General features: G+C 40.1%; 1 long non-coding RNA gene across 1 annotated transcript; it reads left to right on the forward strand.

Annotated features, from left to right (window-relative positions):
• The first annotated feature begins 23,365 nt into the window (after window positions 1–23,365).
• LOC118561281 lies at window positions 23,366–23,752 on the forward strand. Its single transcript, XR_004929916.1, has 2 exons — window positions 23,366–23,406; window positions 23,488–23,752. It is a non-coding gene; the product is annotated as an uncharacterized LOC118561281 (long non-coding RNA).
• The last annotated feature ends 445 nt before the right edge of the window (window positions 23,753–24,197 follow it).

Genomic DNA, 24,197 nt, shown 5'->3' on the forward strand with positions numbered 1-24,197 from the left:
TATAGAGCTGGTCCAGTGTTCCATGGCCAGGACGAAAACCACACTGCTCTTCCTGAATCCGAGATTCAACTATCCGACGGATCCTCCTTTCCAGAACCCCTGAATAGACCTTACCAGGGAGGCTTAAGAGTGTGATTCCTCTGTAGTTGGAACACAACCTCCGGTCCCCTTTTTAAATAGGGGGACCACCACCCCAGTCTGCCAATCCAGGGGAACTGCCCCCGATGTCCACACAATGCTGCAGAGCCGCGTTAACCAACACAGCCCCACAACATCCAGAGCCTTAAGGTACTCAGGGCGAATCTCATCCACCTTGGGGCCTTGCCACCGAGGAGCTTTTTAACAACCTCAGCACCAGAGATGGGAGAACCCGACCCAGATTCCTCAGGCTCTGCTTCCGCAATGGAAGACGTGTTGGTGGGATTAAGGAGGTCTTCGAAGTATTCCGCCCACCGAAACACGACGTCCCGAGTTGAGGTCAGCAGCTCACCACCCCCACTGTAAACAGTGTTGGTACTGCACTGCTTCCCCCCTTTCTGAGACGCCAGATAGTGGACCAGAATCGATTCGAAGCCGTACGGAAGTCTTTCTCCATGGCCCTCTCCGAACTCTTCCCATGCCCGAGTTTTTGCCTCGGCGACCAGCCGAGCCGCCCGCCGCTTCGACTGCCGGTACACATCAGCTGCTTCCAGAGTCCCACAGGCCAAAAAAGCCCGGTAGGACTCCTTCTTCAGCTTGACGGCTTCCCTCACCGCTGGTGTCCACCAGCGGGTTCGAGGGTTGCCGCCGCGACATGCACTGACAACCTTGCGGCCACAGCTCCGACTAGCTGCCTCAACAATAGAGGCGCGGAACATAGTCCATTCAGACTCAATGTCCCCCGCCTCCCTCGGGACGTGTTTAAAGTTCTCCCGGAGGTGGGAGTTAAAGCTCCGTCTAGCGGGGGACTCTGCCAAACGTACCAAGCAAACCCACACAGAACGTTGGGGCCTGCCCGGTCGGACTGGCTTCCTCCCCCACCATCGGAGCCAACTCACCACCAGGTAGTGGTCGGTGGAGAGCTCCGCCCCTCTCTTCACCCGAGTGTCCAAGACATGCGGCCGCAGATCAGATGAAACGACAAACAACAGTCAGAACCCGTCCCCCCCACACGAATGCGGAGGGAGGCCACCCTCTGGTTCACCGGGGAAAACCCCAACGTGCAGGCACCGAGATGAGGGGCAACAAGTATGCCCACCCCAGCTCGGCGCCTCTCACCAGGGGCAAATCCAGAGTGGAAGAATGTCCACCCCCTCTCAAGGAGACTGGTTCCAGAGCCAGAGCAGTGCGTCGAGGTGAGTCCGACTATTTCTAGTCGGAACCTCTCAAACCTCGTGCACAAGCTCAGGCTCCTTCCCCACCAGAGAGGTGACATTCCACGTCCCAAGAGCTTGGACATACCCAGTGAATGTCCTTAGTTTTGGTACACAAGTCTAAGTTGGGGACCAAGTAAAGTTCGTGGTCAGCATTGTGATAAGCTAACATTGAGGAGGTTTGTAGGTGTATGTGAGACTGACGTAGCCAAAAACTGACATTCAATACTGACTTAAGCCTATACATGTTAGCTCTTTCAGTTATTGGAAGGTTTAATTGTGAAACACTGCTTTATTTACACATCTAATTCCCTCTTTTCTAAAAGTTGTAAAAACATTGCATTAGTGCTTGTATCTGTCCACTGTTGCCACGGCTACAATAAGATGGGGATGGGGTGGGTCACATGACGTCTTTGGCAGTTTGATCAGTTTCAGTCTCATCTGTTGACAATCGTTGTAACATTGTAAAGATCTAGTTGTTCATAAAGCATGTAATGTGTTTCAGTGTTGGCTGCAGATGTTAAAGAAGAGGCTCCTGAAGAACAGAGTCCTGAGGGGGAGCAGCAGGAGTCAGAGCCCCTCCACATAAAGGAGGAACAGGAGGAACCCAGGGCCCGTCAGGAAGGAGAGCAGCTCCTTGTGAAGGAGGAGACTGATAGCAGGTTTCCATTAACTGCTGCTCCTATCAACAGTAAGGATTGGTTTACTTTGTTTCTGTGTCCTGTGTTGCAGCTAAAGGCCAAAACACTCTGGATTGAGTGGCATCCAATAGAATAGTCAAACTTCTACATTTAAGTAAAATGACATCTCCTTCCACTTATTTTATCACTGTATTTTTCAGATTATAAAGGACACTTAAAGTCCTTAAATGTTCTGAAAATGTAATGGTGCGCCTTTGTCAGGTTCAAATACCTAAAACATTCATCAAACACAAAAAGGAAAGACAACTGATTATCTTTTCTTGCAAGGAGAACACCACAGAGATGCGTTCAGTTACATTTCAACTGTTCTGAAGCAAAGTATGCTGCTGCCTTACTTTTTATTATTTCAGAAAAGGGAGGTCCGTAGTTACATTGCAGAGTTTAAGGAAGGGGGAGACGTACTTCAGTGTGACCTTTGACATCATAAACTTGCAGTTCAGGTATGCAAAACAACCTTAACAATTGAGCATTCATTGATCAGGAAAAGGAATATCAACAGATGGCTGGCTGTAATTCATCACAGATAAGATAGTGCTTGCAAAAACAACCAACATTTATGGTGAGACTGTTTCTTGCACTAGGCCTTACTCTGTAACATAGGAGACAGAGATATCAGTCAACTGAAAAAACACTTTGTCTGAATGAACTCGGGTCCTGCGCCTTCTGATGACGTCACTATACATGGTTGGTTTAACGTTTGCTCAATTGTGCAAAATATTGTAATTGGTCTGGACAACTTACTAAAGTAATTATAGCGGGGTGTAGGTTTTATTCGAGAGCGGGATTGCGGTTTGTAAACGGACAATTTACGAAGAAATTCGCCATGGTCCTTGCGCCTCACGATGACGTCGTCAGAGCGTAGCCTACTGCGCAGTTTATATCGCGCAGCTCTTGATGGCGTAGGCTAAAGCATCTACAGGTAGGCGTAATACAGCACCGATAGCCACTCGACTACTTAAACATGGGGAAATGCAAGTTCAATCACAAATGGCTAGAAAACAATGAATATTCTTGGTTACGGTCGGTGCCTGGCAGCGCTTATGAAGCTAGCTGCATTGTATGTCGGAAGAATTTCAAACTTGGGACAATGGGGATCAGAGCAGTTGAATCTCACGTACAGAGTAAAAAACATAAAGACTATGTAAAAGCACGCCAGCAGCCTGCAATTGCTAGTTTCTGCTCCACCGTTTCCACCGCAAGCCACGATGTTAACAGTACAACGCTGAATGTTACAATAGGAAATCCACAGCCTGCAACAAGCGTTCCATCTGACCTCCGAGCAATCTGTGGCTCTACGCCAACACTCCGAGCAGAGGTGATTTGGGTGCTGAGGACCGGGACAAGCCACCATTCATGCAGGTCTAATGACGCGATTGAGGAAGTGTTCAAAGCAATGTTTCCAGATTCGGGGCTTGTACAGTCATTTACCTGTGGAAAAGACAAAACCAGATACGTAGCTAAATTTGGATTGGCGCCATATATAAAAAAAGAGCTCATCACCGAAGTCCAAAAATGCGGTGCGTTTGTGCTTATGTTCGACGAGACACTGAACCAGACAACCAAAACCAAGCAACTGGACTTACATGTGCGTTATTGGTTAAATGACCACGTCCAGTCTAGATTCTATGGGTCACAGTTCATGGGCCATGCAACTGCCGAGGACCTACTTCAGCATTTCAAAGTAAGTATGCCATATATTTGTATACCTTTTGTATATTATTATATAGTTTACTGATTTGTGAAGTTATTAACAACTATGGATATGCCACTATACATTAATTAGACAAATTGAAATAAAATGAATTAAAAGAAATTACAAACAGCCAGCTTGAGTTTTAGAAAGGTAGTAGAGTCTGGTGTTTACCTGCCAATATGTTTAAATAATATATAGCCTACACTATGGCTATAGGGGTAGCTGACATTGCTTACTTTGTGAAATAGTATTCATTCTTTTTTATCTTATCCAGTCTGATATTAATCTTAAGTAATGGTGTCAGAAATGAGACGTGTTGATTGTTGTATGGCTAATATCTGTAATGTCTTTTTTTAATTTCCAGGCGTGTGTGCAGCAGCTTGACCTGAGACATTTGGTTTCTATCTCAATGGATGGACCAAATGTCAATTGGAAGTTTTTTTCAATGCTCCAAAAGGAGCATGCAGAGACATTTGGATGTGCCCAGCTGATTGTGGTGGGGAGTTGTGGGCTTCACACACTCCACAATACCTTTAAAAGTGGCTTCTGTGTCTGGCAGCTGGAGAAAGTGCTCAGGGCATTGCATACACTCTTTCTTAATACCCCTGGTAGAAGAGAAGATTTCTGCACTTTGACCAAGACATCTGTGTTTCCCCTACCGTTCTGTGGGCATTGCTGAATAGAAAACCTACCTGTCGTCGATAGGGCTATTACCATATGGCCAATGATGGTGATGTATGTGGATGCAGTGACGCAGAAAATACTTCCAAACCCCAGAACATCATCCTATGACACTCTGGCAGAGGCACGGAATGACCCTCTCATAATGGCCAAGTTGCACTTCTTCATGGCTGTCTCTAGGACCTTCACTACCTTTTTGACTAAATATCAAACAGATGAGCCTGTGATGCCATTCATCAGTAAAGATATGACTGTTCTCATGAAGGTAATGTATAACATTCCATGGAGAAAGTGTATGAAATTATTATTTTTATTATTATGTATTGTTATTTATGTTGTACTGTATATGTTCTCAGAGCCTACTGAAGAGGTTCATCAAAGCAGAGATCCTTAATGACATCACAGCACTGCAAATGGTCAAACTGGACACAACTGCCAAGGAAGCAAGGGCTCGCCTAAAGGACGTGGAAGTTGGATTAGGAGCAGAAGAAGTCCTAAAGGTAAAGGCAAAGGTGTCAAATATCAAACAATGGTTTAGGTACAGGAAATCAAAACTTTATTTTTGCATAAACTTTTAGCCAGTTTCACAGGCCCTCTTCCCCTCTTCCTGCTAGGAACTCCAGACTAGCCCCAAGAGCAGTGTAGGTGAGCTCAGTGTGTTGGCATTTAGAAAGGACTGCATGGACTGTTTGACCAATATTGTCAAGAAAATGCAAGACAAGAGCCCACTAAAGTACACCATTGTGAGGCAAATGGCATGTTGGACCCAACGAACATGTTCTCAGACCCCGACTTGTGCTCTGAAAGAATGAAAGAAGTTGTTCAGAGGTTTCTGCATGATCACCAGCTGTCAGGAGGCGTCTCTGCTGGTACTTAAGATTTAGAAGTCTGTCAGAATGTACATAGTCACACTTACTTAATGTGATTTTTTTTTTTTTTTTTTGTGGTTTGTCTGTCTGTCTAAACTTTTTCATTACATTGATTGATTTTTCTTTTAATTATTATTTTGTTTTAATCTGTTTTGCAACAGGTGATGTGATTGTCCAACAATTTGGAAATTTCTTGTCTCTGGAGGCGAAAGATGAATCATTCTCCTCTTTCCAACCCATGCGTACAAGACTAGACGTTTTCTTGACACCTCCATCAATCCTACCCTGAACTCTGGGCTTTTCTGTAAATAAGGAGGTAGAGGCTGATAACATGAAGGAGGACACAGTGGTTGCTCAGAGGATGATATGTGACTACGTTTCTGTCTGTGGGGGGGTTCTCAAAGTACCTCTGACTAAGGAGCTTTTGGGAGCTGCAGCGTCAGCTAGGTCTCAATATCGGCTACATCTGGACCAGGAAAAGAGAAAGCATGCGTGCAATGCTCAAAGAGAAAAGTGAAAAGGTGCAGAAGACCACATTGAGCAGCTCAAAAAGAAGAAGACAATACTGATTGAGTTAGCAAACAGCCTAGAAAAACATGCAGACAAACTAGAAGAGCAAGCTGAGGGTAAATCAGGCACATGCATGGCTCAGCTAATCACCAAGTCAAACATACTCAGAAAAAGATACAAAGAAAAACTCACAGAACTCAAAGAGGTTGAGAAAGAGCTGGAAGATAAATCAGCAGAACTCAGGCATATGCCATAATGTCAAATCAGGCATTGTCTCCCTCCTCTTTACCTTCCCGCCTCTCTGTTTCAAGTGTTCATATGTTCATTTGTGCACATGCACATTGTTATAAATGGTACACTCTTTAGGGAAGGCTTTCCCAAGTGCCAAGTTGTCTAATATTATTATTATTTTATCTTTTAATTTTGGTTGATTCAAAAGTTGTCACACAAGTTGTGTTATGTGACAACTGAGGAGGAGGAGTGGCAACCATCTTTCAGTCTGATTTATTAATTAGTCCCAGGCCAATTAATAACTACAGTTCTTTTGAACATTTAACCCTCAGTTTCCCTCATCCAAACTGCAAAGCAATAAAACCTCTTCTGTTTGTTGTTTTGTATCGTCCACCAGGCCCTTACACTCAGTTTTTGGATGAGTTGTCAGATTTCTTATCTGATTTGGTGTTAAATACTGATAAGGCTATTATAGTGGGTGATTTTAACATCCATGTTGACACAGAATGTGATAACCTTAGTGTAGCCTTTAAAACTATCCTAGATTCAATTGGTTTTGCTCAAAATGTGCATAAACCGACGCACTCTTGGCTCCATACTTTAGACCTTGTGCTGACATATGGCATTGATTGTGAAGAATTAACAGTATTTCCTCACAACCCTGTCCTATCTGATCATTTTTTAATAACATTTGAGTTTAATCTAACTGAGTTCTCCACCCCCAAAAGAGGGTTCCATTATAGTAGATCTTTATCGGATAATGCTGTATCAAAACTTAGAGTCTGTCCCCTTTTTAATATCCTCCGTATTGCAGAAATGCCCTGTAGATGGCAGCAATGTTGTTTCTTCCAATTCACAAATAGATGTCTTTGTAAACGGTATGACTTCGTCATTGCGTTCTGCATTAGACAATGTAGCTCCCTTGAAAAAGAAGGTGATTATTCACAGGAAGCTGGCTCCTTGGTTTAATTCAGAGCTGCGTTCCTTGAAGCACAATGTTAGGAAATTGGAGAGAAAATGGCGCTCTACACACCAAGAGGAATCCTACCTAATCTGGAAGAACAGTCTATTGTTGTATAACAAGACCCTTCGCAGAGTTAGAGCAGCATATTTTTCATCATTAATTGAGGAGAATAAGAATAATCCTAGATTTCTCTTCAGTACAGTTGCCAAACTTACCCAGAGCCACAGCTCTGTTGATCCATCCATTCCCTTAGCTCTTAGCAGTAATGATTTTATGGGATTCTTCATAAATAAAATTGATTCCATTAAAAATAAAATAATTGGCATCCTCCCAAACATGATTACCTCGTCCTCAGTAACCATTAAAAATAAAATAATTGGCATCCTCACAAACATGATTACCTCGTCCTCAGTAAGTGAGGCAGCATTGGAGGAATCCTTAGAACCTGCACAGTGTCTGAACTGTTTAAAAGCAGTAGAGCTTTCTCAGCTATCTAAAATTTTAGCTTCATCTAAACCTTCTACCTGTATGTTTTTTTTTTTTTTTTTTTATTTCCTTTATTTAACCAGGTAAACCCCGTTGAGATCTGGATCTCATTTTCAAGGGGGACCTGGGCAGAAATCTGCAAAAACACTACAACCTGGTTACAAAAATAAAACCAATTAATACATATGCACAAATATAAAACAATAAAAACAATTTAAAAGCAGTGACACTGTTTCATACAAGCTTGTTGTCTATCTTTAAGAACCGCTCGAAATAAGTCCAATGAAATAGTTTCTGACATCTTGAGCTCAGACTGGAGCTGATTCCACGCTATAGGAGCCAACACACTGAATGCTTTCTTTCCTTTATCAGTTCGAACACGAGGAACATGTAGAAGGATAAAGTCCTTCTACATGTTAGACCCAATCCCAACCAAGTTGTTTAAGGAGGTATTCCCTCTGATCAGTGGTCCTATTTTAGACATGATTAATCTATCCTTGGTAAATGGATATGTACCACAGGCTTTTAAAGTAGCTGTTATTAAACCTTTACTTAAGAAACCATCTCTTGATCAAGATGAGTTAGTAAATTACAGACCTATATCTAATCTTCTTTTCTTATCTAAAATTCTTGAGAAAGTAGTTGCTAATCAACTATGTGAACATTTACAAAGTAATGACCTACTTGAGGAGTTTCAGTCAGGCTTCAGAGCTCATCATAGCACTGAAACAGCTCTGGTGAAGGTCACCAATGATATTCTCATGGCCTCAGATAATGGACTTGTGTCTATACTTGTCCTGTTAGATCTCAGTGCTGCATTTGATACAGTTGATCACAATATTCTCCTACAAAGACTTGAGCGTACTGTAGGGATTAAGGGAAAAGCATTAGGCTGGTTTAAATATTATCTGTCTGACAGATTCCAGTTTGTTCATGTTAATAATAAATCTTCCTCAAACTCTAGGGTCACTTGTGGAGTACCACAGGGTTCAGTCCTTGGACCAATTCTATTTACTATATATATGCTTCCGATTGGCAAAATTATCAGACAGCATGGGATTAATTTCCACTGTTATGCTGATGACACTCAGCTATATTTATCCATAAATCCTGATGAATCCAATCAGTTACTTCGACTGCAGTCATGTCTTGATGACATCAAAAGCTGGATGACTTTAAATTTCCTGCATTTAAATTCTGACAAGACAGAAGTTGTAATCTTTGGGCCAGAGTCTTCAAAAAATAAAGTTCTTAATCAATCACTTAATCTGGATGGCATTAACTTGGCCTCTGGTAATAAAGTTAAAAATCTTGGTGTTGTTTTCGACCAAGACATGTCATTTAAATCCCATATTAAACAGGTTTCCAGAGTTTCCTTTTTTCACCTCCGGAATATCGCCAAAATTAGAAACATTCTGTCCAGGGGTGATGCTGAAAAAACTAGTCCATGCATTTGTTACTTCAAGGCTGGACTATTGTAATTCTTAACTATCAGGAAGTCCACAAAATGCAGTTCGAAGTCTTCAGCTGATTCAAAATGCTGCGGCAAGAGTTCTGATGAAAATCAACAAGAGGGATCATATTTCTCCAATTTTAGCTTCCCTTCATTGGCTTCCTGCTAAATCAAGAATAGAATTTAAAATTCTCCTTCTAACGTATAAAGCCCTTAATAATCAAGCTCCATCATATATCAGAGCTCTGATTACCCCGTATGTTCCTAACAGAGCACTTCGCTCTCAGACTGCAGGTCTGCTGGTGGTTCCTAGAGTCTCTAAAAGTAGAATGAGAGGCAGATCCTTTAGCTATCAGGCTCCTCTCCTGTGGAACCAACTCCCAGTTTTGGTCCGTGAGGCAGACACCCTATCTATTTTTAAGACTAATGTTAAAACTTTCCTTTTTGACAAAGCTTATAGTTAGAGTGGCTCATACCCTGAGCTATCTCTATAGTTGTGCTGTGATAGGCCTAGGCTGCTGGAGGACATCAGGGTCTAATTTTCTCACTCTACTGATTTCTACTGTTCTTCAGTCTACTGTTCTCCAGTTTTGCATTGTATTACATTGAAATGACTGTCGTCATTTCAGCTTTTAACTTTTTGCTCTCTCTCTTTTTCTTCATAGTAGGTACACCTGGTCTGGCGTTCTGTTAACTGTGACATCATCCAGAGGAGACGGCTCACCCGCTACTACCATCTAATGTAGAACAGATTACTAGATCAATGTGTGCTTCTGTGCTTTTTTGTCTCTCTTGTTGTGTCTCTGCTCTGTCTTCCGTAACCCCAGTCGGTCGAGGCAGATGACCGTTCATACTGAGCCCGGTTCTGCCGGAGGTTTTCCTTCCCGTTAATGGGGAGTTTTTCTTCCCACTGTCGCTTCATGCTTGCTCAGTATGAGGGATTGCAGCAAAGCCATGTACAATGCAGACAACTCTCCCTGTGGCTCTACGGTTCCCCAGGAGTGAATGCTGCTTGTCGGGACTTTGATGCAATCAACTAGTTTCCTTATATAGGACATTTTTGACCAATCTGTATAATCTGACCCAATCTGTATAATATGATTGAACTTGATTTTGTAAAGTGCCTTGAGATGACATGTTTCATGATTTGGCGCTATATAAATAAAATTGAATTGAACTGAATTGAATGTAAATGTCTTTGCACTTTGAAAGCAGCTGAAATTGTAATTTATTTGTTTATTTTTGTTCTGAAGGAACAGTATTTTATATATTTACTTCATTTTATAAGCATTTGTTCATGGGACCTAAATGTTCTGAAAATATTGTAATAAATATAGGACTGTAATGACATGTTTGTTGTCTTTTCGCATTACACACATTTAGCTGATGTTCTTAAACTCAACCGTCATTTTGATTTGTATTTCCATCGTACGTTTGGTCTTAAATTTAATTTAGAAGTGGTATTAAAAGGTCTTAAAAATTATTAAATTTAACTTGTTTATACTTGTAGACACCCTGCTTACAACCTTTTAATAGTAATGACTAACTACGTGATAAATGCATGGTAAATAAAAATAAAACATGCAGAGAATAGTAAAATATAATATAACAGTCTTATAATCTGATGCTCTTTTATGTGTGGACATGGACATATTAGACACATTGGACAAAGCCTAACATTTTGTTTTAAAGCATGGCTGAAAAGGTCAATATCATGTTATCAGCACTTAAAGTTAAAAAAGCTAGCTCTACAAAGAACAGAGTTTTTGCAGGGGTTATAACAGTCATGTAATTTTATTCTGTGTTTTACTGTTCTGCATGTTCTGTCAAAGAAGTTAATCTAGCAACATTTCCTAAATATATCAGAATTAAAATGTGCCTCAGTTCAGGATGAGATCAAAATACTATCTAATGTGCATAATGTGTATCAATGTTTCCTGCAGATGTTGAGAAGAAGCTGATTGTTAAAGAAGAAGCTTCTTTAGACCACAGACCTCGTGATGACCTGCATTACCTAAAGCCCCCCCACATAAAGGAGGAACAGGAGGGAGTCTACATCAGTCTGCCAGGAGAGCAGCTCAATGGGAAGGAGGTGAATAATGCCATCAGGTTTCCAGTTGCTGCTCCTCCCATAAATACTCTGGATGATGAACAGTCTCTGCTGCTCTCACAGCTTTATCCAGACCAAATTAAAGACAGAGAGCCTCCAGAAGAGAATGATGGAGACACCAGGATACAAGATCATGGAGATGCTTCAATTTTTTTAGAGACTGAAGACACTGAGGAAGATAAAGAGGACAGTACTGTAGAGCACCCTCTGTCTGAGCTGAAACACTTGTCAGACTCTGGATATAATAAATGTTCTACAGAGAAGAAAAAATGTAGGAAAGGCCGCACAGGAGTGAAGCTTAGCTGCAAAGACTGTGGCAAAACATTTATGGGAAAATCCGCTTTAAACAAACACATGAGAGTACATACAGGAGAGAAGCCTTTCTGTTGTGATCTATGTGGACAAAGCTTTAGCCTCAAACATAATTTAAACACACACATGAGAATTCATACAGGACAGAAGCCTTTCTGTTGTAATCTATGTGGACAAAGCTTTAGGCGAAAATCACATGTAAACACACACATGAGAATCCATACAGGACAGAAGCCTTTCCGTTGTGACCGATGTGGACAAAGATTTAATCAAAAAGTAAGTTTAAACACACACATGAGAATCCATACAGGACAGAAGGCTTTTTGTTGTGATCTATGTGGAAGAAGCTTGAGCCACAAATCAGCTTTAAACACACACATGAGAATCCATACAGGACAGAAGCCTTTCTGTTGTGATCTATGTGGACAACGATTTAGCGACAAATCAACTTTAAACACACATATGGGAATCCATACAGGACAGAAGCCTTTCTGTTGTGATCTATGTGGAAGAAGCTTTAGCAACAAATCAGGTTTAAACACTCACATGAGAATCCATACACGACAGAAGCCTTTCTGTTGTGATCTATGTGGAAGAAGCTTTAGCCACAAATCACATTTAAAGAGACACATGAGAATCCATACAGGACAGAAACCTTTTTGTTGTGATCTATGTGGACAAAGATTTAGCCACAAATCTAATTTAAAGACACACATGAGAATCCACACAGGAGAGAAGCCTTTTTGTTGTGATCTATGTGGACAAAGATTTAATCAAAAAGTCACTTTAAACACACACATGAGAATCCATACAGGACAGAAGCCTTTCTGTTGTGATCTATGTGGACAAAGGTTTAGTCAAAAATCTGGCTTAATCAGGCACAGAAAAAACCATACAATGCAAGAAATGGCAAGTTTTTTTGTATAGCATATTTCAGTACAAGGACACGTCAAAGGGCTTTACATAAAATAAAAACAGAAACAAATTGGACTACAAATTTAAATGTTTCAGTTAACGGTTTAACTAGAACAGTCAAAGGCAATCCTAAACAAATGTGTTTATAATCTTGATTTAAAATAACTCAGACTTTTCACAGTCTTCTGGAAGTTTGTTTCATTTGGTAGAATATAGGAAGTAAACTTTTTACAGGTTGTAAAGCGCTTTGGGATCGTCTGACTATTTAAAGAGCTGTACAAGTACAAGCCATTTACCAGATTAGGCTTGAATCAGAAGACATCTAGAGGGTTGATACACTGATAACAAGTTTGTGATGTATTTAGGTGCTAAACCATTCAGGGACTTTATAGACTAACACAAGTATTTTAAATTCTATTTTCTGAGATACAGGGAGTTAGTGTAAGGTCTTAAGGACCAGGTCGATGTTCTCTGCTTTCTTTGTCTTATTGAGGATGTGAGCAGCAGCGTTCTGGATCAGCCGCAGCTGTCTAATTTTTTTTTTTTTTCCTTGGACCTGTGAAAACACCATTTCAGTTTTCTATTTGACTAAAATTAAATGCATGGATTAGTTTTTCCGTAACCGGCTGAGACATCAGTCCTTTAATCCTGGAAATGTTCTTCAGGTGATGGAAGGCAGACTTTGTAATTGCATTTAGATGCCTTTGTAGGTTCATGCCTGAGTCCATTAGTGCAACAGCCCTCAAACTGGGGTCTCTAGACCATGGGTTGGGGGTCTGTGAAACTATGTTGTTAGGCCTGAGGGGGCATTGCTGAGGATGTGTCGTGTTTGAGCTAAGTATCACAATGGACAAATATTTAACTCTGTCCAAATTATCATGTAAGGAAAAAGCCAAATCAGCTAAAATTAGGAAGTATGACAACAGTTACATCGAGTTTGGCTTTATGGAGAAAGAGGATGGGAGACCAAAATGTGTTTGTCTTCAAGTGCTAGAAAACAAGCTTTGTATCTGGTGGTGTAGCGCAATGCAAACAGTAAGAAGCTACACTCAATAGGAATGGACCTTGTACTTCCTGCTGCGGTGGACATGTGTGAGGTTCTACTTGGCACAGAAGCAGCTAACAAGTTGAAAACTGTCCCGCTTTCAGACGACACGATGAGAAGAAGAATTAAAGAACCGTCGGCTGACATTCAGGAACAGTTATCGGATAGACTGTGATCATGTGATCAGTTTTCTATACAGCTGGATGAACCTACAGACATTTCCACTGCTGCTGAACTGATAGCTCTGGTGCTCTATCCCTGGGAGGGAAACATTTTGGAGGATTTTTGTTTCTGCTAGGAGGTCTTGGGCAGGACAACTGATGTGGAAATATAACATATACATAATTGCTGATGTCTTTAACTGTAAAAAAAAAGGCGGTTTAGAACACTATCAACATGAAGAATCTAAAGGGGTCCTTGGAAAAATGTCCCTGGCCACAAAAAGTTTGAGAACCCCTGCATTAGTGGACCCAGATTCTGGTTCTGATCTGTGGTTACTAGCTGAAGCAACTGAAGCTGTGTGAAAAATATTTACTACTGTTTTTGTTTTTATTCAATTAAAAGATTTTGGCACACAGCAAAAATAACCCGACATGATGTTACCAACCCATATTTCACAGTTGGGTTGTTGTTCTCAGGCTTGAAGGCTTCCCCCTTCTGCCTCCAAATGTTCTTAAGGCCAACCAGTTGAATTTTAGTGTCATTAGACCACAGGCCATATCTCCAATGATTAATTCCCTTGTCCGTGTGTGATTGCAAACTTTTATCTGACGTTTACGTGTTTCTTCCTGCCAGAGTAGCCTTTCAGCCCATGTCAGTACAGTACTTGTTTTACTGTGGATGATGAGACACTCTGACTAGCTTCAGCCACATCTTCACAAGGTCTTTTGCTTTTGTTCTTTGATTGGTGTTCACATTTCAGATCAATATACGTTTGTGTCTAGGTCACAAAACCCTCTCATTCCTGAGTGTTATGATGGCAGGACAGTCCCATGGTGTTTATACTTGCATATAATTGTTTGAACATATGAACGTGGAACCTTCAGGCATTTAGAAATTAAACCCAAGGATGAATCAGACTTGTGCAAGTCCATAATTCACTTCCTGATATCTTGGCTGATTTCTTTTGACAGTCCCATTAGAAAACATCATTTAGATAAGAACTCTTTAGCCAAAATGGGAATGTTGTCTGAATAATGCAGTCAGTAAGGAAGGAAGTAGGAAAGGAGCCTATATGCTTCCTATCATAGTTCCTTTAGCATAGGGATGTCATGATGTCCCTTAACTGCTCTAAGGAGCTATAAGGAATCCCACAATCCTTTGCATGACATGACCTATAAGCACAGCCCACCTCACGGAAATTAACAAAAATGTCCGCAGAGAACAGAGCGTGTGGTTGTAAGTAGCACCATTTACCCTTTCACATATTACAGCAGTTGTTGGTCATCCATGTGGTTAAGAGGCCTTTGGCCATCTCTGCCTTTGTTGTCTACAGCAAATAAGATCTGTTACATATTGTAACAGTGTAACAGCAAAGTTTGAAATCAAAGGAAGCAATAAAACGCTAGCTGTGATGTGATGAAATACAATGTATACATATGTTAACCTTGAAAATTAAATTCTCTTTGTTGAACAAATTTTTTATTTTGCATGTGTGTATACACCATATTCTGTTAAAACCAAAAACCTATTCACATAATTAAAACAAATAAAATAATCATCATCAGTATGTCAACTCTGTTTAAGAAGACAATAAGCAATTGGACCAGTTTACTGTTAGAACACTGCAAAAATTTGCCATCTAAAAACAAGTTACAAATGCTAGGTATTAGTCTGAATCTCCTCAAATTAAGTAAAATAATCTGCCAGTTCTGTAAGACAATTGCACTAGGAAAGATTCTTAAGAAAAAAATTAAAAAATATCCAGGATTTAGACAAGTGAGAAATATCTTTCTAAGTCTAAGTAAGTCTATTAAACTCTAGACTTCACTGGTAATACTTTCAGTTTTTTATTCTCAATCACTATTATTAAAAAGATATTAAAACCAGGGCAACTAAATAAAATATTTATTTATTTAGTACTTGTCATGGTTTTTAGTTTTCTGACCCACATGCAGAGCACACACACAGGAGACAGGAGAACGGTTTAACAGATTTATTCAGGTCTGGGGACGGTGAGAGCGCAACAGGACCGGAGATTGAGAACGGGAGAGAGCGGAGCCGTGGATGGCTGGTTAGACGCACTATCTGCGGGACAAACCAGAGAGTTAGTGCGGGACAGGTGGAGGAGGACGATCAGCTGGTCGCGGTCTTACCGTGCGGGTAGAACGGACTCAACCCGCTCTATAATAATAATAATAATAATAATAATAATTAATAATAATAATAATAATAATAAATAATTGTTGTTGTTGTTCCCTGTTCTTTTATCCTTGGTTTTCTTCTATAATTAAACATGCCTTATACACTTTCTGTGAATGCTTTTTATGCAGTTCTGTACTGGTACTTGATGTAATGTAAAAACTAAAGTTTTTTTTGGAAGAAAAACAAAGATAAACGATCCTGGTTATGCTGTTTATGCAGTTACCTAAACAGAAGAAAATTACATTATTTCAGGAGAATATTTACGCAAATACAAATATATACAAAAACAAACCCCCGTCCCGAAAAAAGACAAAAGAATAAAAAAGTAAGAAAAACTACGAACACTGTTCGCGCATGCGCACATGAGCTGATGGAACGGTTCGCGCTACGGATCTGGTAGTGACAGAGGCCAGAGTGTTGGTGAGGCTGAAAGAGAGCAGCAGCTGCTGCAGGTGATGAAGTCTGGAAAGAAGTCCAGCAGCTGGAGGCACAGCGGAGAAACTGGAGGGAAGCAGGAGCTCAAAGAGCGGCAGGACGCAGCAGAGGAGACACCAATGATGGGGGATGTTTTCCAGCCCAGAGTTCTGCTGCACCCATCAGGTTTGGAGATTTCCTTCTTCATGCTAACTGTGTGGGTGGAGCTAAAGTTTAGGAGCCGTTTTCAGCAGCTGATGGATTCCTCCTCTTCATCAGAACTCGTTGCAGGGTTTCCCCCAGAAAACTGGCTAAACCTGCAGTTCTGCTTAGGAGGTGCTAATGCTAGCTTAGCATGTAGCATAGGAGGTGCTAATGCTAGCTTAACATGTAGCAACATTCAGCATCAATTTCTTCTTGTCCGTCTGTCTGGGAAAGTTCCCCCAAACATTACTTTCTGTAACTGAGTCATGCTGCTCATAACAGATCTTCTGTCTCTGGGGTGCTAACAAGTCACCTGTTACCTGCCCGTTCAGTTTTGGTTTCCACACCTGCATCTTTGAGGGTCATTCTAGCCTGACAGTTTTGTTCATGGGATTCATTCCTTAGACCACACAGGTAATTGGTAAAATCTCTGATAAATGGATTACTTGGACATACACAGTGAATGTCCTTAGTTTTGGTACACAAGTCTAAGTTAGGGACCAAATAAAGTTTGGGGTCAGCATCGTGATAGGCTAACATTGAGGGGGTTTGTAGGTGTACGTGAGGCTGACGTTGCCAAAAACTGACATTCAGTACTGACTTAAGCCTATACACGTTAGCTCTTTCAGTTATGGGAAGGTTTGATTATGAAACACTGCTATGTTTACACACCTAATTCCCTCTTTTCTAAAATTTGTAAAAACATTGCATTAGTGCTTGTATCTGTCCACTGTTGCCACGGCTACAATAAGATGGGGATGGGATGGTCAACATGACGCCTTTGGCAGTTTGATCAGTTTCAGTCTCATCTGTTGACATCGTTGTAACATTGTAAAGATCTAGTTGTTCATAAAGCATGTAATGTGTTTCAGTGTTGGCTGCAGATGTTAAAGAAGAGGCTCCTGAAGAACAGAGTCCTGAGGGGGAGCAGCAGGAGTCAGAGCCCCTCCACATAAAGGAGGAACAGGAGGAACCCGGGGCCCGTCAGGAAGGAGAGCAGCTCCTTGTGAAGGAGGAGACTGATAGCAGCTTTCCATTAACTGCTGCTCCTATCAACAGTAAGGATTTCTTTAGTTTGTTTATGTTTCTAATGTTGCTGCTAAAGGCCAAAACTCACTGGATTCATTAGCTTCCTATCAGACAAAACTATAAAGATTAATGTGTGTCGCTGTCATTAAAATGTTATTGAAATACAAAACACAATAAGATTAATTTATGTGATAATGTAGGAAATTTTAAACATTGCCCAAATCCACACTGCATACATCTAATCCTACCAGAAAGATATTAATTAGAGGCACACACATTGAACGAGGTGAATAAGTGATTCAAGGTGTGTAGTAATCAGGTAATTATTTTAGTGCCACAGTGTCAGAAAAATATCAGAATGTTGAAACCTTTATTTACACTATATTTATATCCCCTTTGTAATCCAGGGAGGAAACAAAAGCAGCTTTACACATGTTATACATCTGCAGTGTAAAAATGGAGCAGGTCTCCTCTCTGCTCTCTTTGCTCTGACTGCATGCAGGTTTTTCAGGATGAGGCAAATTTATTTGTATAGCACATTTCAGTACAGAGACAATGGAAAGTGCTTTACATGATTAAAATACAGGGAAATAAAACAGAATAAAAGCAAGTAGGAATAAAATGGAATAGAAACTAAAAGCAAACATTAAAAACAGTTGGACTACAAAGTTGAACTAATGATGTTTCACTAAAACAGTTTAACTAGAACAGTCGAAGGCAATCGTGAAAAAATATGTTTTTAATCTTAATTTAAAGGAACTCAGGCTTTTTGCACTTTTAAAGTTTTCTGAACGTTTGTTCCAGATCAGTGGAGCATAGGAACTAAATGCTGCTTCTCCATGTCTGGTTCTGGTTCTGCAGAGCAGGCTGGAGCCAGAAGACCTGAGTGGTCTGGAGGGTTGATGCCCTGGTAACAAGTGATGTATTTAGGCGCTAATTCAGGGATTTATAGACTAACAGAAGGATTTTAAAGTATATTCTCTGAGATACAAGGAGCCAGTGTAAGGACTTTAGAACTGGGGTTATGTGCTCTACTTTCTTAGTATTAGTGAGGACGCGGGCAGCAGCGTTCTGAATCAGCTGCAGCTGTTTGATCCACTTTTTAGGCAGACCTGTGAAAACACCGTTGCAGTAATCAATTCTACTAAATATAAACGCATGGATTAGTTTTTCCAGATCCTGCTGAGACATCAGTCCTCTAATCCTGGAAATGTTCTTCAGGTGATAGAAAGCCGACCTTGTAATTATCTTTAGATGCTTTTGGTGGTTCAGGTCTGAGTCCATCACTACACCCAGATTTTAGGCCTGATTAGTGGTTTTTAGCTGAAGCAGCTGAAGCTGTGTGCTAACTTTTGATCTCTATTGGTCCAAAGATTATTAGTTCAGTTTTTTTATTCAATTGAAGAAAATTTTGGGATTTTTTTCAGGATGAGGCAGCTGCCTGTGCCTGTGAGGCAGCGCTGAGGGAAGTAGGGAGGGAGCTCTAGCTGCTGTTCTGAGAGAATGACAATACAGGGTTCCCGCGGGTCCTTAAAAAGTCTTAAATAAAAATCCGGGAAATTAAGGTCTTAAATTGTCTTAAATTTACCGTAAAGTTGCTGTAGGTATTACATTTTCAGCCGGTCTGCTTAATGCCGGGGTTAAAGTTCTCCGTTGCTGCGACGGATTTCCGTCATTTGGAAAATTAGAGCAAAAAGTTCCGCCTAGACTTTTTCAAAAAGAAACTGCTTTAAGGGTCTGTGTGGACCTCTAAGCCGATGAAATCTGGCAGAGCTGGGACATTAGCCAATCAGAAAGAGAGTAGGGCGGGTCTTTGCAAAGCGGAGATCTGCCACTGAGGTTTATCGGTGTTCAATCATTTTCATTTTTTAGAACAGCGTACCAAAATGGCCACAGATGCATGAATGAAAGTAGCGCTGGTTGAAGGTTTTCTTTAGATTTATGAACTATCAACTCAGAAAGTTCAGTGGAATGAACATCTGACAACAACTTCCCTCGGTAAGCGTGCAGTTAATTAATGAGTTGCTTTCACCTGTGGCCATGTCACCTGTCAGCGTTTATTCCCTCGCTTCCAGTAATTTAGCTGATAAACGCAGCAACTAACCAGGGATTTCCTCATGATTCGCTGTTATGTTTTGTTGAAAATTCAAAGAAAGGTAACGTGCTAGCTCAGCTAATTTAGCATGATGCGTTTTGTTTTTTTCAAGAAGAAGAAGGGTCGGAATGTGAAACAGTGCTCCGCATTTTACAGGGTCCGATTCGGAAAAATAAAATAAAAAAATAAATTGTTGGCAGGAGTTGGTGGACCTAGACCATGAAATTGAGAAGAGAGCAGCAGAGCTGCGCCACATGTCTTGAAGTGAATTTGGGATGTTACGAAACAGGGTTTCTCTGATTAAAAGTCATGTAATAACATTTGTGTTTTCTAACAGTTATGTTGATTATTTGTCAACATTTTGGCTTGTGAAAGGCTGTTTTGAGGACATTAGTGAGTGAGCTTATTTTCAGTATTCTATATGGTTCCTTCATACAAAGCATTGTGTTGTTTAGTGTAATCTAATTTATGTCACGTTGGCTCTGTTCTACATCACAAAGGACCAAAATAAAATAAAATAAAAAGGTCTCAAAGAAAAGTATTTTTACTTTTTTTACTTACTGAGTTTACACATTGCACACAATTGATACCAAATGGAAAAGTTTTGATTTCCATTGTAGGAGGAAATAAATTGAGTAGCCTATTCCAAAGAAATTATGAAATTTTTGGGTCTTAAATTATATTTGTTAAGGTCTGAAAAAGGTCTTAAAAAACAATAAATTTTACTTTTAAAAAGGTGCAAGAACCCTGCAATAGACCCACTCAGTTTTTGGTGGTCCTTAATATTAATGACATCAATCTACATTGGAAACCTTCTTTGTCCTTGGCCATTCAGGGAAAAAAGTCTGTTCAAGTGACATTGTGTCCCTTCTCTCTGATTGGTCCTACTCTTGAGTAGAGATGAAAAAAGCCACACTGCTACTGAAAAAACTATAATCTAAATGCTCAGAAAGCTGGTGGATCCGAGTAGAGCCGGGCAAATAGAACTGGTTTAAAAGGGACAAAAGAAAAAAGCCCAAATCTCAACCTTTCTTGGACTCATGTTAAAAGTGTAGGACTGTAACCACCCAATAAAGAGCGCACAACTGCACTAAGGTAAAGAAAAGGGGTTATACACAAATCGACTAGGGGCGCTGACAACCTTTGGGTCGCCATCTTGGGGCGGTCGGCAGCGCTTCTCAGTGTAATATTTAGCAGCAGGAACTTTCAGAATTTTTATTCAAGCAAAACTCGGCAAAAACCTTAAAGGATTTTCACAGGATTGTTTTGTTGCAAACCTTAAACATGGAGCAACAAACGTGTATGAAAATACAGACATTTATTCAATAATTGACCAACTAAACAGCTACAAACATACTTCTATTTCAATATTGAACTCATATTTTCTTATTTTAAATTTTTTATTTAAACCACTAATTTAATCCTTTGTTCTTGAGCTTCTTATTTTATCTTTAATCTCAATTAAATCCCAAAATAAAATAAATTGCCAATCTGTCTTATTTTGAACACGATGGGCTAGGCCAGGGGTGTCAAACTCATTTTGGTTTAGGGGCCGCATACAGCTTAATCTGATCTCAAGAGGGCCACACGAGTAAACTCATTGCAAGATTAAATAGAACTAATAAAAGTGGACTTGTTGTTGACTTTTATATTAAATTAATTCCACTTTTACACAATATATTATGAATAACCTCAGCGTTTATAGGAAAAGTATGTGCAATTTCAACAATACTTTTACTTGTGCATTATGCATAAGAACTGATCAGACTGATTCACATTTTTTGGAACTTAAAAACATGACAAAATACATCAAACAGATAAAAATTAAGAAATCATTTAAAATCAATTTTCCACATCTGAAGCTTAGTGCTTCCATCTGCTGATTAAAACACAGCGCCCCTCGTGGACAATATAGGAACTGCAGATTTTCAATTAAACGAAGCACATGTTTTTTTTAATAATTGTTTTATCATTCTCTTCCTTTTATCTCCTCTTTCTTTCACCTTTTCTTTTGTTCTTCTTGTTCTTCCTTTCCTCTCCTACTTTCCCATTGTACTGTCCATATCATTTGAGATATTCCCCGCATGAATCATAATAAAACTATTCACATTCATAAATCAAGCGGAGCACTTTGGCAAAAGCCGTACTGATCCACTGGTGAAAGTCAAATCTTATGAGCCCTTTTTGGCATTAAGACAACAATTCTTATTGACACATTGCCAGACAGGACACTGGGTAAAAAAAAAAAAAAAAAAAAATTTTTTTTTTTTTAATAATGATAATGCATTTCGCCACAGGGCCGGACAAAATTGTTCGGCGGGCCGGATCCGGCCTGCGGGCCGTATGTTTGACACCCCTGCCTTAGATGATCCCTGGATAGACACAGAACAGAAAATATTCAATCATTTCATGACTTCTAATTTTTCGTTTATTAGCTCAAAAATAAAACAGAATACATGTTTTAAAAATATTAACATCAGCTCTTCACTGACAGCATGGTGGGAGTTGCTTAAAATGTCGGAGTCATCTCTTATCCCATGCAGTCGTACTCCCATCTGGTATAATCCTTTCAAAAAATGACAAGAAACCCAAATTTACAACTAATACAATACAAAATCCTTCAGAGTACACTATACAAAGATTATTCAAGATGGGTTTTGCACAATCTAATATCTGTCCACAGTGCACAGGCAATAATCCTGACAATTATATTCATGCGTTATGGTTATGTATACCTGTCAGAGGTTCTGGGTCCAGATATGTAAGGACTTGTCAAAGTGCCTTAGTTGTAACATTTTACCTCCCCCCTCAGTTTGCTTGCTGGGTAACTTTAATGATAGCACTTTGGAGAAAAAAATCCGTTTGCATGGTTTTCACTGCCTTATGTATTATATAACCGGATATCTGGCCCTACCTGGCCTCTGGTGTGCTGGGGGGATTTGGGGCCTGTTGAGCTGGTAGGTGGGTATGGACATTAACATCTCATGGCACATGCTCCCCCCTTTAGGGGTCCTGTTGTGGAGGGAGGGGAGGAAGGGGGAGTGGGGGTGAACCCAGCCTGGGTGTCTATTGTCATGTGTGTTGAGAGTGTGTTGGGGTGGGATTACATTTTCAGGTGAGGGGGTGTGGATGTTTGGAGGGTTCCGTGTCCAGCTCCCTATCTCGGTCCTGATCCATGTTGTCTCCCGGTGTTGGTTCTATCGAGGGAACAGGGGTCTGTATAATAAATATAATGCCAAAATAAAAAAAGTTTTGCTAACCTGTCTTATTTTGAACGCGCTGGACTGGGAAAATAGCTTTGGGTGAGTTAACATTTTCACATCATTTGGTAAGTTTTTAGAAGGAATTAATCAGAAAATTAGATCAAAATACTGTAGTTGTGGCAGAATGGTCAAAACTTCTACATTTAAGTAAAATTACATTTCCTTACACTATTTTATCACTGTATTTTTCGTATTATAAAGGACACTTAAAGTCCTTAAACTTTCTGAAAATTTGAATGTGCACCTTATAATCTGATGCTCTTTTACGTGTGGACATGGACATGTTAGGCACATTGGACAAAACATTTTGTTTTAAAAGCATGGCTGAAAAGGTCAATGTCGAGTCATCAGCACTTGAAGGTAAAATAGGTTGCTCTACAATTAACTGACTTTTTGAAGGGGTTATAACAGTCATGTCATTCTATTCTGTTTTTCACTGTTCTGCATGTTCTGTCAAAGAATTTAATCCAACAAGATTTCCTAAATACAGTATATCTCAATTAAAATGTGCCTCAGTTCAGGTTAAATTCAAAATATTTTCTAATGTGTTTCAATGTTTCCTGCAGATGTTGAGAAGAAGCTGATTGTTAAAGAAGAAGCTTATTTAGACCACAGACCTTCTGATGACCTGGATGACCCAAAGCCCCCCCACATCAAGGAGGAACAGAAGGGAGTCTACATCAGTCTGCCAGGAGAGCAGCTCAATGGGAAAGAGGTGATTAATGCCACCAGGTTTCCAGTTGCTGCTCCTCCCATAAAGACTCTATATAATGAACAGTCTCTGCTGCTCTCACAGCTTTATTCAGACCAAATTGAAGGGAGAAAGCTTCCAGAAGAGAATGAAGGAAAAGAATCCATCAGGATACAAGATCATGGAGATGCTTCAATTTTTTTAAAGACTGAAGACAGTGAGGATGATAAAGAGGACAGTGATGTGGAGAACCCTCTCTCTGAGCTGAAACTGTTGCCAGACTCTGGGTATGAGAAATCTTCTACAGAGAAGAAAAAATTTAGGAAAGGCCACACAGGAGTTGAGCTTAGCTGCAAAGACTGTGGCAAAACATTTATGAGAAAATCAGCTTTAAACAGACACATGAGAATCCACACAGGAGAGAAGCCTTTCTGTTGTGATCTATGTGGACAAAGATTTAACCAGAAATCTAATTTAAACACACACATGATAATCCATACAGGACAGAAGCCTTTCTGTTGTGATATATGTAAACAAAGATTTACGTGCAAATCAAATTTAAACGCACACATAAGAATCCATACAGGACAGAAGCCTTTCTGTTGTGATCTATGTGGAAAAAGATTTAGCCAGAAAATTAATTTAAGCACTCACATAAGAATCCATACAGGACAGAAGCCTTTCTGTTGTGATCTATGTGAACAAAGATTTAGCGACAAATCTGTTTTAAACAAACACATGATAATCCATACACGAGAGAAGCCTTTCTGTTGTGATCTATGTGAGGAAAGATTTAGCCAAAAATCACATTTAAA

This window comes from Fundulus heteroclitus, unplaced genomic scaffold, assembly GCF_011125445.2.
Source record: "Fundulus heteroclitus isolate FHET01 unplaced genomic scaffold, MU-UCD_Fhet_4.1 scaffold_594, whole genome shotgun sequence".
NCBI lineage: Eukaryota > Metazoa > Chordata > Actinopteri > Cyprinodontiformes > Fundulidae > Fundulus > Fundulus heteroclitus.